We start from the raw sequence: 16379 nt of genomic DNA, 5'->3' as shown, positions 1-16379 counted from the left end.
CCCCCCCGCCAATGGTCAATTAACCAGGGACAGGAAAGTACTAAAAGTCCAGATATCTTTTCAGATTTCCTGAAGCTAGCAGTTTATGGTTTGGCACTGAGCTGCAACCAATCAGATGCTTGCCAGGCTGGAGACACCCTACTCCCCTACTTGCTGAAATTACTGAAATAAACCTATAAAAACCTCTGTCTCCCAAAGCAAGGGGTCTCACTTCTGAGATCTGCTGAGTTGGTGACAGAGTGGACCCAAGCTTAAGCTTGCAACGATAAAAGAACCCTTGTGTGTTTGCATCAGTCAGCTCCTTGGTGGTCTTTGGAGTCTTGCGAACTGGGCATAACAATAGCAGTATGATTTTGCAATTCCGTCAACAATGAATGGAAATTCTTGTTGCTCCACATCCTCATTTGATGACAGTGTTTTAGGTTTTGGCCCATCTAATGGATGTATGGTGGCATCATGTTGTTTGTAATTTTCTCATGACATATGATGTTCAACAACTTTTTGTGTATTTACTATTTGTATATCTTCTGTACTGTCTTTTGCATATTTTAAAAGATTTATTATTTATTTACATGTCTGAGTGTGTGCATACATGTATGTGGGTGCACACTGTGTGTCTGCATGCATGTAGAGGCCAGAAGAGGATGTTCTATCCCTTTGAAGCATGAACCTGAGGCATGTGTTTTCTCTGCCAGGCTAGAAGCCAGCAAACCTTAGTGGTCCTTTTGTTTTTGCTCCCAGTGGAGCTGGGGTTACAGACGTGCATGGGACACACAGCTCCATTATGTGGGTTCTAGCATCTGAATTCCAGTCCTCATGATTGTGAGGCAGGCACTCTCAACCTCTGGGCCATCTCTCCAGTGCCTCTTTTGCCCATATTTTTCAGATAAAAGAATATAAAGCAATTTATTGATCACTGTTCACCATCATTTACAATAAAGTAAACAATAAATGGTTGGATAACATTCCGATACTACAAAGTTATTTTCTTGGCTGCTGTTGAACCAGTATCCCAAATATTGAAAAAATTGAGCTTACCAGTAAGGAATGAGTCAGGGTTAAGAAAAAGCATGCAGGTCAATAATTTATATTACCAACTGTCTGTTCACTCATTCATGGCAGTAGTCCTAAACTGTCAACATCTCTAACCTTAACTACATTTCCATGAGCTTAGATATTGAATGAATCATAACCTTTTAGTACATAGATTTCAACTTATTGTAAAAGAATGGCTCACTAAAGGAGCCTTCCATTTAAATCTTATTAGCTAATTTGAAACAAACCACTCTCTAGTTTCTTTGAGTGTAAGAGTTGGTAGCAACAAATTTTGAAAATGAACTACTAAATTCATGTGATAATATACATGAATTCTGATGTGACTGCTTTTTAAAATTATCCAACCTAAACTGCTCAAGTAAGTACACAATCACCTATTTAATTTGGAAGGTTATGGCTTCAGGAAAATTTTCAACTGAATCAAAGTGATTTTGTCCATTGTTCATAATGATAGAATCTCATAAATGTATGTTATCACCATGGTTTTTGTTTTGGTGAGTTATTAAAAAAAACCAAACCAAACCAGTCATGTTAAGTATTTTATGCATACACACACATAGAAACGAAACCAGAATGGTTCTTTTGCATCCCAGTTAAAAATAAGTTCTGACTGAGTAATAGCTGGACAATTTCCCAAACATTTATAGAAAAAGCTGCTCTTCGATGTAGAGGAAATACTCCATGGCATCAAATATCCTATAGTTAAAGGAAGCAACTACAGAAAGCTTTTATTTGCTCGAAGTAACCAGTCCTTTCTAATGCAAAACAAAATGCCCAAACCCCCAACAAATATCAGTACTTTCAAAACTGACATATCAAACTTGATTTTCATTTAGAACTTTTTTTTACAGTAGGAATTCAAAAGCCAAGTTTCATATTATATATATATGTATAAATATAAATATAAAAGTGCAAACAATTATTGAGCTTCATCTTCTAGACAAGAATGCCAAGTTAGTCTCTTCATAAAACGCAATTCTAATCTGAGAACATTTCATATTTGCTTCTTTTACCAGCACCAAGTCAGCCTCATCTGAAATATTCTATTTCATGAGAAATCAATTCTCCACTGCTGTCTGTGGCACCAATGATTCCTGCAGGATCAAGATCTCTGTTAAAGCCTCTTGGTTTACCAACAGGATCTCTTTTCGTTTTTGCTTTGCTATTAGAGTCACTGTCAGATAAAGATTTTCTTTTTGTACCATCTTTTTCTTTTACAGCTTTTTAAGAATTAAGAGATGCTTCAACCAGCTCTGGGCAATCTAAATTTTCTTCAAGTTCCCAAGTATTATTAGCATCTGTAAATCCCGCCCACTTCAGGAAATACTTCACCTTCTCATTCGCTACACATTGATCTAGTACTTTCTCCTCCACAAATTCTTCAGGCTCTGCCTCTTCAACTTTTTAACCCTTTCCATTTTGTTTCTTTCCCTTTCTTGCAATGTAGTTTTATTGGAGGCCATATTTAAAAATTGCAGACTTGAAGAGCCTTGCTGCCATGTGCATGAGACGAAAGCAAGGATGAAAGCGAGCCACTGACATTTCCGCTGCAGTGCTCTTGGTTACAGGTCCTGCATCTCCAGATGCCTCTTTTACCCATTTTAAAAGCCAAGTATTTGTTGCTCAGTGTTGAGTTTTAAAAGTTCTTTGTACAGTTTGAACAACAGTCCTTTATTAGATCTGTCTTTTGAGAAGATTCTCTCAAGCTGTGACTTGTCTTCTTCACCTTTCCTTGTTTTTTGCTGAAGTTTTTAATTCAAATGACATCAGATTATTAATTATAATTTTCATGAGACATGCCTTTGGTATATTTAAAAAGGTATTGTCATACCTAGGATCACCTAGACTTTCTCTTACACTATTTTCTAGTTGTTTTATGATATTTGCATTTTATATTTAAATCTTTTATAATTTTTGTTGATTTTTTCTTTTTCTTTTCTTTTTCTTTTTGAGACAAGATCTCACTATGCAGCCCTGGCTGGCCTGGAACTCACCATGTTGACCAGGCTGGCTTCAAACTCACAGAGATCCACCTGCCTCTATCTCCTGAGTGTAGTGCTGGCACTAAAGGTATTTGCCACCATGCCTGGCTGAGTTAATTTTTGAAGAAGGGTACAAAATATGTGCCTTGGCCCAGCTTTTTTTATTGCTAATAACATAAGTTATAAAGAGATTAGTCCTAGTGTTCTGGTTCAAGGTCAAGGGGCCACACCTGGTAATGGCCTGGCTTACAGCATCCGGAGTGTATTAACTACTATTCTTGTTGCTATGACCAACCAATCTGACAAGAAACAACTTCAGGGAGGAAGGGCTTATCCATCATGTCAGGGAAGACACTACAGCAGTAATGTGAGGCATCTGGCCATATTGCTTTAGTTGTTAGGAAGCAGGGAGCAGACAGGAAGTGCAACCAAGCTATAAAATTATAGGATCCACCCCCTCCAATGACTCATTCTTTTTTCAAGGCCATTTTCTGAAGATTTCACCATATTCCAAAACAGAACCTCAGTTAGGGACCAAATGTTCAAACCCATGAACCTGCGGGAACATTTCACATTTAAATCTCGACATCACATTAACACAGGGCATCAAATAGGGAGAGACAGGGAAGATGTGAATCCTGGCCACTCCTTCTGTAAAGTCACCAGGATTCAATCATGGGACCACCCTCTTGATGACCTTATTTCATACTAATCTTCCACAAACTTCATTTATAAAGACCATACATAGTCATATTAAATTTCCACCCTTGTAATACAGTGGGGACTGAATTTAAACTAATTTTTCTGTGTCTTTAAAGGCGTAAGTCATTTTGAAACCACAATACTGTGACTAGATTTATGCATTTTCACATGTTCAGTTATTCTAACACTATTTGTTGAAAAGGCTGTTTTTGCTTCCCTTGTATTGCCCTTGCTTTTCTGATAAAGATCAATGGATTATATGTGAATCTGGTTTTGGTTTCTCTGTTTTGTTAAATTGATCATTTTGTCCAACTTTTCTCTAATACCACACAGTCTGGGTTTATATTAAGTCTAGAAGTAAGTGTTAGTTTTCTGACGTTTTCTTTTTTCAATATCAAATTGGCTATTCTTTCTCTTTCCCATATACTTATAAAACTTTGTTGTAGCCACAGATAAATGGATGAGATTTTCATTATTATTAATGGAATTTACACATCAAACTAGGAGAAAGTGGCATTGACAGTATTAAGTATATCATTCATTGAACATAAAATTCCTCTTCATTTATTTAGTTCTTTGATGTCTTTGATCAGAATTTCATAGTTGTCTTTTTGGATATCTTGTGTTTTTTTAAAGATTTATTTTTATTTTTAATTATATGTAGGTGTGTGTGTCTGTATGTATATACATGCACATGACTACAGTTGTCTATGGAGGCCAGTAGAGGGTGTCAGATCCCCTGGAGCTGGAGTTTCAGGCAGTTGTGAGCTTCCAGATGTAGGTATTGGGAACCAAACTTGGGTCCTCTGTAAGGGATGCTCTTAACTACTAAGTCATCTCTCCAACCCTTGTATATGTTTTGTTAGTTGATTTACCTATATAGTTCAATGTTTAGTGTAATCATAAATGGTAGTATATTTTTTATTTCAAAGTTTGCTTATTCATTCCTGGCATTAACTAAAGTCACTGAGTTTTATATATTGTGTTTATCCTTAAATGTTGTTATAATTGTTTATTACATTTGAAGAGGTATTTTTGTTAATTCTTTCACATTTTTTTGTGTTGTTAATCATATTATCTTTGAATGAAGAGTTTTCTTTCTGGACTAGAGAAAGAGTTTTGTTTTTTCCCACCAACTCTGTCTAATTTTTGCTTTTTTAGTTGCATTATCTAGGACTTCCAAGATGATTTCAAAAGTCATGACTTGCCTTGACTTTGATTTTACAAGGAAAGTTGTGAATTTATCACCATTAAGAACCATGTTAGGCCTAGGGTTTGGGGTACATTTTATAGATGTGAGGAAGTTCTCCTCTGATCCTAGCTTGCTGAGAGGTTTTAATAATGAAAGCATGTTAGATTTTGTCAAGAGCTTTTTCTGCATCTATGGACATGATCATGTGAATTTTCTCCTTTAACCCACTGATACATTGATCACATTAGTTTATTTTCAAATGTTAAACCAGTCTTGCAGTCCTGGGATAAGTTCCACTTGGTAGTGGTGTATAATTCTTTTCATTATTTTTTGTTGTTAAATTCATCTTGTCTGCTAATAAGAGAAATTGGTCTGTAATTTTCTTGTAATACCTTTGTCTTGTTTTGGTAGTAGGTTAACATTGGCCCAATAGAATGAGAACTTCCGCTTCTATCTTCTAGAAGAGATTATAGAGAATTAGAATAATTTCTTTCTTAAATATTTGGTCTGTGTCATCAGTAAACTCTTTGTCTCTCATGATTTCTGGTTGGGGAGATTAATTATTGGTTCAATTTCTTTAATAGACACCATCTTGTATAAGCTGGGCATTTCTTCAAGTAATATTATACCTTCTCACATGTAATGCCAGTGAGTGATTATAACAAAATATTTACATTCCTTCCTCCTGTTGCTTCAAGCATTGCTACCATTAATTTCACTTACACACAGGCACACAGACAACCATATATAGCCAAACAATGCTGCTGCTCCATTTTGATCAAACTGTTATTTGTTACATCAATTGAAAATAAGAAACATGAAAGGGTTTAACTTATTCCTTTTCTAAATGTAGATTTGGGTCTTTGACATATGTCAGTTTCTTCTCTCTCAAAGAACTAATGAATGTTACTATGTGCAAGTCTATTGGGCACAACTACTATCACCTTTTGTTTGAGGTAATTTGCATTTCTCTTTTACTTTTGATGGATAGTTTGATATGGTGTGGAATTCTAGATTGGTGGTTTTACTAACCTAGGATTTTTGCCTTCACATCCTAAATATTCCATTCCACTCTTGTTGCGTGGAGAAGTTGGATATAATTCTTGTACGAGTGCTCTTTTAGAGGGAAGGTGATTTTTCTTCTCTGCATTTTTCAAGGTTTTTTCTTAATGTTTGATTTTATGAAGCATGAAGATTATAATTTAGTGTGATTTTTTTTCTTGCTTTCATTTAATTTTGGGGAACATTTTAGTGGTTTTTGATGCGGGTTTTTTGTTTTGTTTTACATGTATCTTTCTTGAAATTCTCATATCTGTGTTTTGGTGTCTGACATGAATTTTGGGAACTCCCCAGTCATCTTTTTAGCATTTTATTCATGCCTTTTGTCCTTCTAAAAAATATTTATTTATTGCCGGGCATGGTGGTGCACACCTTTAATCCCAGCATTCAGGAGGCAGAGGCAGGTGGATCTCTGTGAGTTCCAGGACAGCTGGGGCTACAGAGAGACTCTGTCTCAAAATAGACCAGAAAAAAATTTTATTTATTTTTATGTGTATGAGTGTTTTGCCTACATGTATCCAAATGCACCCTGGCCATGCAATATCCACAGAGGCCAGAAGAGGGCCTGGAACTGGAATTAAGAGCAGGTATTAGCTGCCATGTAGGTGCTGGGAACCAGGTTCTCTGCAAGAGCAGCCAGTGTTCTTAACCTCTAAGCCATCTCTCCAGACCCACCTTTCTTATTTCTTCTCCTGATATTGCCATGTTACACCTTTTCTAGTCCTGAAAATAAATATTTTTGGTCTGAGATTTTGTGACATTGCGCTTTTTCTTTCTTTTTTTTTTCTTTTGTAAAAAATCCTTCCTTTATTCAAAAATGGAAAAAGCCACTTTGTGTTTTTCTTAATATGTATCTGAAAGAAATATATATGAAAAGACTTTAGATAGCATATTTTAGTAAGAAAGACATTTTAAATAACTTCCACCAGGAGCTGGCATCTATGGATTTCATTTTTCTTCACTGACTTTCAAATGCATTTTGTAAGCATCAAAATTATGTTTTCAGATAACAGTATAAACCATGAACACCATCATCTATCATCGCCAGGCATTGAAATTTATCACCAAAGCCTATCCAGTCCTCCATAATTGCACTGCTTTGTGTTTTACTGTCAGCAAAACTCACCTAATGTTCTTAAGAAAGGACTTGAAGGTAGATACACTTGCTGTTAAAGCCAGACAAGGACAAGCACTGGTCTGCCTAGCTCATCCTAAAGTAACTTCTCTCACCAATTGTTGACCAGGGAGTTGTTTTTTTCCCAAAACAGACACAACCTGAGTTATTGGAGGCTTTTACCCAACTTATCCCACAACCCCTGGACATCTTCCCAAACGATGGTGTAGGGGACAAGCCAAAAGAGGAGAGGAAAGAAACCCTGTCACCCTCAGATTCTGGTTGGTCACTAGTCTCTGAGACAATGCCCGCTTTTTAGTCTTGATATTTAGATCCCTGTAAAGGGCTGTCTCTTTCCCAGATGAAGACACAGGGTTTGATTTGATCAAGATCATCAGGTTATATATTTGTTGAGAGTACTAACCCAAAGCTTTTTGAAGTTTTGAGTTTTGAGGAGGAATAATGTCTAAGGAGATATGTCTAATCCCAGCTACTTGCTGTCTCAGCCAACCTGTGACACACCAGTGTGACCTAGTCAAAAGCTGGTCCCAGACACTCATTGACTCTCAATGAATTGGTATCCCAGTTGGTCAACAATATTACAATCCTTTTATTTGCTTGGGGTTTCTTAATTTTAATTAAAATTAGTTAATTTTAATTTTTATGTGTATGAGTGTTTTGACTGCATGTATGTAAGTACACCTATGTCATGCAATGCCCACAGAGGCCAGAAGGCATTGAGACCCCTAGAATTGGAGTTAATGATGGTTGTTAGCTGTCATGTGGTTTCTGGGAACTTTTGAACCTGGGTCCTCTACAAGAGAGGCCAGTGCTCTTAACTACAGAGCCATGATCTCCAGCTCTGCTTGGGAGTTCTTAATGGAGCAAATATTCCCAGTATTTTGAATCTCCAATGAACATGAATGTGAATACAATTAGAGCAGCAGTCCTAACATCTGCAGAATATAGAAGCGTCCCAGCAAACACAGCTGTCTGACATCCCCTGTGCTCTACAAACCCAACTTCCCTCCTCCATTGCCTTCATCCTGCAGCTATCATATCACAGTATAGAGCTGTTTGGGGAGGTCTGGGAGGAATCTGATGGTCTTTGCACACAGACCTATATTCTGTTATAGTTAGAATAATCTCTTATTTGGCACCTGTGGTATTTCATCTTAGTGATGAATTGCCTAATGTTTGGATAACAATTAGATTTTTTTTTCTTTTTTTATGTGTGTGTGTGAATTGCCTGCATGTAGGTAAGTGCACTTGTGACGTGCAATGCCCACAGAGGTCAGAAGAGGCTGTTGGATCCCTTGAGACTGGAGTTATGGACAGTTGTTAGCTGCCATGTGGGTGCTGGGACTTGAACCTGGGTCTTCTGCAAGAACAACTAGTGATTTTAACCGCTGAGCCATCTCTCCAGCCCCCAACAATTAGAACTTTTATTTTGATCTGAGCAACCCTCTGTGTATGGCACATAAAGGAAGAAATAATTCTACTACTAATATGGAGAATCTCAGACATTGGTAACTAGGTAGGGAATCTGAGTGGCCACATTTGGGCCTCAGAATAGACATGCTGGTTTACTTAACTGAGTATGGGAGGTGTCAAACATGCATACATTCTAATTTCCATACCTCTGACTATGTCACTGTCCATAGCAGAGGAATCTGCAGGTGAGATTCACTGAGATTATTGAGACAAGAAAGCTATCATAGTTTGTTGGTCATATTCAATACAATCACCAGGGCCCATAGAGGAAAGACACAGTGAGAGGAAGTGGTGCAGTGGTGTCATGCTGACATTGGAGGGATGTGCTTTGAAGGTAGAAGAAGAGGTCATAAGGGAAGAAAGACAGCCATTAGAAGTTACTCATATGAACTCAGAACAATAATGATAGCATGTACAACTCTCATGTAAGCTCAGGTAGACAAAAGCCTAGCTTAGGCATGGGGAAGTGGGTAAGAAACTCCAACCCTACCTGAGGGACTATTGGCCACCAATGGCTGCTGGGAGGGGGAGAGTCAGTCTCTTTCAAAGGTGTGATTCTTTGTAGGTTAATAAGGCTCCAATGGATGGATCCACACTGATCTCTCTCTCTCTCTCTCTCTCTCTCTCTCTCTCTCTCTTTCTCTGTATGTATTCATGAAAATTTTACTGACAGTCTAGCAGATAACAACATAATGATGACCACTAGGTACACATATATAGCAGAATGCATTAAATTGGGTGGGGGAGTGTAGAAAGGGGAGTTGGGGATAGAGGAAGGAATGTAAATGCAATACAAATATATTGGATGAAAATCATAAAAATTCAATACAAAAATCCTAAAAAGAGAAGTTGAAAAGGTAAGGAATGGATTATCTCTCCAGAGCCTCTGGAATGAGTGCAACCCTGCCGACACCTTCAATTTGGCATGGTGAGGTGACTTCAGTCTAATTACTTCTAGAACTGTGAAAAAATACATTTGTCCTGCTCTAAATCCACTGAATTTGTAGTAACTGTTGTAACAGCACCAAGAAAATGAACACACTGGGCTTAGCAAGTAGGCATACAGGACCCCCAAAGGACTAGAAGAAAATCATTTTGAGGATTGACCTCCTTTTTCCAGTGGCAAAAGCTTGGGTGAGCTGCTGGAGCTGCTGTGTTAGTTGCTTTTCTGTTGCTGTGGTGAAATACGAACAAAGAAACTTGGAGTTTATTTTGGCTTACTTCTCCAGATGGTTAGACTCCATAATGGTGGAGAAGCACATGGAGGTAGGAGCAAGAAGCTGAGAGACGGCGTGTCAATTTCACACAGGACACAGAGAGAGCAACCAGAAGTGGAGCGATCAATAAGTGCTCAGAACCCGTGCCAGGGACACACTTTCTCCAGCAAAAGTTCCACAAACTCCCCAGCTGGGGGACCAAGTGTTCAAATACATGAGCCTATGGGGGCATTTCTTGTTTAAACCACTGTACTGCTCTATCAAAACATTGAAGAACTGTCTTCTCCAGCTCATGTGACAACAAAAGGACTTTCTCCTTTCTCCACAGGAAGGAATAGAACTTATCAAGTCTTGAACCCAATCACATTTGATCTCTGAAATGCTGGTTGTTAGATGAGGAATTAGATACCTCCACCCCAGAATTTTTTAAGAGTTTCAACAATTGTCATTTACTTATTTCACAAGTATTTGACTAGTCATTGAGGGATAGATTCAATACCCATCCATACATTCATGAAATGTTTACTGACAGTCTAACAGATAACAGAGCATGTTGATGAGCACTAGGTACACACCAGTAAGTCAGACATAGTCCCTGTCAGTCTATTGAGAGAGGCAGTCATAGAACAGTACTCAGGCAACAAAATTCCATAGGGTGACACAATAGAGGAATGTGCCAAGTACATAGGGTTCTAGAACAAAAGGAACTGGCTTTACTCAGGAAACCTCACCATGTGATTGAAGAGAACTCACATAGAACATGGTCACTAATAAAGCTAGGAAGAGTTCTTCAACTTGGGACAGCTGGGTGTGAGACACACTAGCAGAAAGCCTTCCACAGAAAAACCATGGGGATAACCTTGCCGTCTAGGGCAGTGCTTCTTAAACTGTTACCACTTGTGACCCTTTCACCTGAGGAATTTATATAACTCTAGGCTTATAGGTACATAAAGTAAGTATACAAATAAGAATAAGATTGGTAATAAGTTATAAAAATATGAAAAAGCAATTCTTCATTGTATGTAAAATGTTATCATTTATTAAAGATGAGAGCAAATTTGCATACCAGTGAGATAAATGTGCTTGTTTGATATTTATTTTTTATTGATTTATTTCTGGGGTAGGGGAAGCAAGCATGCCATTGCTCTTGTAGAGATGAGAGAACAACTTGCAGGAGTTAGTGTTATCCTTGTACCATGTGTCCCAGGGACTGAACTCATGTTGTCAGGCTTGGTTTTATCCTCCAAACCATCTCACCAACCCCCAAATCCAAATTTACAGGAATGACCCCACAGATCAAGGCTTTAACATTTTTTAAAATTATATTATTTATTGTGTGTGTGTGTGTGTGTGTGTGTGTGTGTGTATGTGTGTGTGTGTGTACATGCCACAGCTTACATGTGGAGGTCAAGATAACTATGCTGATTTCTAGATAAAGAATTCAATCTTGGCTAAATATTTGAGATGGAAGGAGAACATCTTTGATGTTTTTCAGAGTTGACTGATGCTTTTATTTTATAGTCATCACTGACAAGAATGGCACTCATAACTGCGTAGTAAAACACATAAGAGAAGTATATTTAGTACTACTTCAGAAATTGTTGGAAATTCTGTCCTAGTTCCAAGCCAAAACTCATTGAATGATTTTTAATGAAAGTCAAGTCAGCACATCAAACAGAAAATTTTAAAATCAAACATTTTGCCAACTTGGGGCTGGAGAGATGGCTCAGTGGTTGAGAGCACTGACTACTTGCAGAAGACCTGGGTTCAATTATCAGCACTCATATGGCCACTAACAACCATCTGTAACTCCAGTTCCAGGGGCTCCAACACCATCTTCTGGCTTCTGCAGGCACTGTATGAACATGGTGTACTTAAATACATGAAGGCAAAACACTCATACACATAAAGTAAAAATAAATTTATAAGTTATGCTTGTTGGGGGCCCCTGCTGTGAAGTAGAAGTCCCTTCATGTCCAGACAGCTCATGCAGCTCAGAATCATGTGCTGAGACTCCTTTCAGCAGAGTACCTTACCATGCTTCCCTGTGTGATTTTTCAGGTAGTCAGCAGTCTGGCAGCATGGCAGAAACCCTCTTCCATATGCAAATAGAATGTCTCACAAAGTATCTATCAGCCAAAGCTTTTACCACTACCCCCATGGTATAAATATCCTAGTCTTCTCTCAATATTGGGGGCTAGAAGCGGAGCTGGAACTAGAGCAGGATCACTGGGTCACTGAGACTTGGAATAAAGAGCTGTAGACTGAGTCTGTGTCTCCTGCCTGCAATCTAGTCTCCCCTGGGGGCAGCACTCCTCCATTATCGACTTGCAGACATTCCTAGCTTTCGCTGTCCTCGTACTCTTCCCGTGCGGTCCAGTGGCCAGTGGACCTTGCTTCCTGAGGAAGGTACATGGGTGAATTAAGGGCGGAATTCGGCTGGACTACGCTCCAGCAGCGGAGGAACTTTCACCACCAAAAGCTGCAGCCAGCCGCCGCATCCAGGAGACACGAGCCGCGGTGCCACAGAACGCGGCCCGCCAGAGAAGCTTGCAGGGCCAGACTCGCCTTCATCCAGGTGCACAGCGGAGAAGCCTGTGGACCCGCCGTGCCATCCCGAGAGTGCGTGCGGGACCCCGGGTGCCCAGCACGCGCGCTCGCCTATATATGCTGACTTGATACATTCCTGCAAAATGATAGTAGAAAAATATTATGTCTTTTTTTCCATAATTAAACCATTTTTAAAGCAGAAAACTTTACATGTACACCAAACCACTGAAATTTGTAACATATCATAGTCTTAAATCTGAGCAGAGGTGCTTCAGGCTGTTCTGTCGTGTGGCACGATGACATGCAATGTAAAGTGTACAGCTGTGTGGTCAAATCAGTGATGTCACTCAATGCAACTGGTTGAGCACTACCTCAGATGCCTCAGATTCATTATGTGTTTGAGATTTGAATTAATTTTTGGCTGTTGCACACTCAGAAACATTTTACTGTTGCCAAAATTTTCATAGTCCCTCATGCTTGGCAAAAGTTGCATCCCATAGTTTAATAAGCTGGGATGTGCAGAGTTGGTTATTTAGATTATTGCCATGATCTTCCTTGTCAAGGCAACAGCTTCCTGAAGCTGTGGGATCCTCATCACTGCAGCCTAAAGTAGCTTTTACAAAATCCAGCCTGTGAAGAAGGCATGCTGCCTTGGACTGAAGGCCTAAATTTGCTCTGCTTCATTGTGGCCTCTAGAGTGTCAGGGAATCATAAAGATTTTTCTTTTTCTAGCTTTTCTTCCCAAATTTCAAATTCAAACTAGTTAAAGCAGTTTGAATTTATTACCTTATGAAATCAAGAAAGACAGAGGGCATTGGCCTCCGGTATATGGAAATGGGGTACCGCAGGCTGTCAGTGATGCTCTCCTACCCAGTCCCGGGCCTATTTCTCATCCCTGCTTTTCTCTGCTGATATCTTCTTCTTCTTGCCTGCAGACAGGCTTTCTGTTGGCAAAGGTGAACCCAACCATGGAAGCTTGAGTCTTACAATAATTCTGTTGAAGGATCTAGGAGAAAAAGGAAATTGTCTCATCACTCATACTTAAAATTCCAAGGAAAGATTTAAATTGACTCAACCTGAATGATGTGTTTATTTCTGGACCAATCATTGTAATCAAAGGACTGTAATTTTATGATTGGCTAGATCTTGGACATATATCCACTTACATGGCTACAAGACTGGTAACCCTCCACAGATACACATGAATGTTGTAAGTAAGGAAAGACCTAACAATATAGTAGGTGTGTGTGGATGGAGGGTAGCTATTGTTTTTGGAACCTGAATATTAGTCATGAGTAGACGAAAGGGATACCTTCTAATCTTTCCAAAATCATTCTCTAGTCTACTTCGTCAACCCAGATATACTTTTGTGATGGGGCCAAGACTAGCAAAATTAGCAATAAACCTTAAAACTCACATTTTCAATGGGAAAACTAGTCAGACTAGAACAGTTAGTACAAATTTAGGAAGTAATGAAAATGTCAGTATCCATGATAATAATCTATCAGCCAATTAAAGACCTATTCCAGAGATCAAAGCAACTCTCTTCAGGAAATACATACTCACCATCCAGCCAATTGGCACCAGTTCCTTACTTCTAAAAGTCATCCAGTCAACCATGGATGAAACACTAGTGGCTGAAATCAGTAAAGGACCTCATCAGACTTAACCATGCTTCTACAAATAATATCAGGCTCTTACCCCGATCTTCAAACTCCATGTTAGCCCCCTCCAAAGTATAAAATCAACATTCTGCTCTGCTCAGAGGCAATGTTTAGCCAGTTGAATTCTATAATTATGGTGAGCAGCAAATTCATATTTTTCTCCTGGCATACTATGTGTTCTAGGAACATTTTTATGATTTTTTCTTTATATATATAATGCTTTTGAAAGTACATCACTGTATAGCAGGTTCTATGGTTGCTGTGGATACTACATACATATTTTATTGAAGTCTACTGGTGTTAAGAATTTATCAGTGAAAAGTAGAAAACTTACCTCTCGTTACATCCTTTCACCCACTTCCAATAACGTGTTTTTCTCTGCCTATACTGAGAACCACATCAGATGGTGGTAAAAGTTTTGTTTCAACAATCAAACGTCATTCAGAAAACTCAAGAGGAGAAAGAAATTCTCTTGTATCTGCAGTATTCTCTCTTTTATTGTGTTTTTTTCTTCCTGATGTTTCAGACTTCCTTATGAGTTCTTTTTGTAATTTGTTTTGTAATTAGAGAACTTCTTGTAGTCATTCTTTTGAATAGATCTCCTGGGGACAAATCCTCCTAATTTTCCTTCATTTGAGATGATCTTGATTTCTCCTTTTTTCTTGAAGAATTTCTTTGTTGGACATAGGATTTTGGGATGAATACTTTTAGCACCTGAAAAATGTTGTGCTATTTTATTGTACTGCCTGTGTGTTTCCAGTGAGAAATCAACTACGGGCCCAATTGTTCTCTCCCTTGATAACACATTGTTTTTCTCTTGTCCAAGATGTTTTCTTTGTGTTTGGCATTCAGAAATTAGACGAGTCTTAGTGTCAGTGTGGATCTATCTAAAATTATCCTGTTTAGGGTTCATTAGTTTCTGGAGTTTGTAGTTTTACATTTCAGTTTGCCACATTTTAGAAAATTTTATCTAATTAAAAAAAAATTTAGGACTCACTTTTTTCTTCTTTCTTTTGAGACAATGTAGTCCCCCTGCCTTTGAGGCTCTGCTTTTCCCCTCCTGCTCCACACCTCCATTCTTTTCTTTTCTCTTTCTTTCTTTCTTTCTTTCTTTCTTTCTTTCTTTCTTTCTTTCTTTCTTTCTTTCTTTCTTTCTTTCTTTCTTTCTTTCTTTCTTTCTTTCTTTCTTTCTTTCTTTCTTTCTTTCTTTCTTTCTTTCTTTCTTTCTTTTTTCTTTCTTTCATCTTTTTGAGACAAGGTCTCCATGTTGCTGGCCTGAAATCCAACATGTAGACCAGGCTGGCTTCAATCTCAGAAATCTCTGCCTGCCTCTGCCTCCCAGGTGCTGGGATTACAGTTGTCTCCTCCATTCTTTTAAGGCATAAATCAATTCTTATATTTTCTATTCTTTTTATCTTTAAAATCCCCAGTTTCTCCTCTTTATATCTTCTATTTCTTTGCTGAGACAATCTCTTTTTTCATTTGTCACAGTTTCATATTGCTTGAAACATTTTCACCAATGGCTGAATTGTAATTCTTAGGCTATTCTATCCTTTGTGGCATATTGATATTGACATGTTTGTAGTCTTTTCTTATTCCATAGGAGATCTTCCTCGTTATTGGTATATGTGATTTTTTATTAAAACCTGGATATATTTTGGTGTTATGAGTCTGAATTTTATTTACTTATTTTTTCCATTGAGGCCCTCAGTCTGTGGGTGGTTCCATCCATATTTGGGGTAGGGCTTCCTCCCTCAGTTAATATCCCACATGTCAATTCTCTCTGTAAATGCTTTTACAGGACTCAAGATGGGCCTCACCAATCAATCTCCCAGGTGATTCTTAATCTAATAAAGGTGTCAGTGAAGATTAATTAACCATCACCCTTTGTCAACTTGACATCAAAATATATCAGTTTATTTATTTATTTTTTTTAAGTATTTTATTATTCTTTAAATGTTTTTTATTTTTTAAAATTATTTATTTAATAGCCACATACTTAGAAGAAGTATTTCATTACAACAGCATTGACATATTCAATAACAATTTTCTGAGCTAAGATGCATCTTTTTCATTACAGTTATACAATATTGTACTCAGTATAAACCTATAAGACATAAAATTAAATGAGGTATTAACCTTTAAAAAAGATCTCCAATTTCATTATGAAAATACACAGTTTCACACAGAAAAATTCATTTTTAATGCAATTGACATTAAGATGTTTGCACATGTGTTTCTAATCTCTATATATCTGATTATTACTAGTCACAGTCGATTACTTTCTGAGCTCATCAGGTAGATTTCAGGGATATAAAGTCATCAGGTAGATTTCAATGGTAATGTTTT

The 16379-nt window shown here is 37.9% G+C and overlaps 1 pseudogene; it reads right to left on the bottom strand.

The window, feature by feature from the left end:
- Positions 1–1975: 1975 nt before the first annotated feature.
- Positions 1976–2519, bottom strand: LOC103744386 (annotated as a pseudogene).
- Positions 2520–16379: the final 13860 nt, after the last annotated feature.

Source organism: Nannospalax galili, unplaced genomic scaffold, assembly GCF_000622305.1.
Source record: "Nannospalax galili isolate Female #2095 unplaced genomic scaffold, S.galili_v1.0 scaffold402, whole genome shotgun sequence".
NCBI lineage: Eukaryota > Metazoa > Chordata > Mammalia > Rodentia > Spalacidae > Nannospalax > Nannospalax galili.
This window is presented reverse-complemented; position numbering and strand designations above follow the sequence as displayed.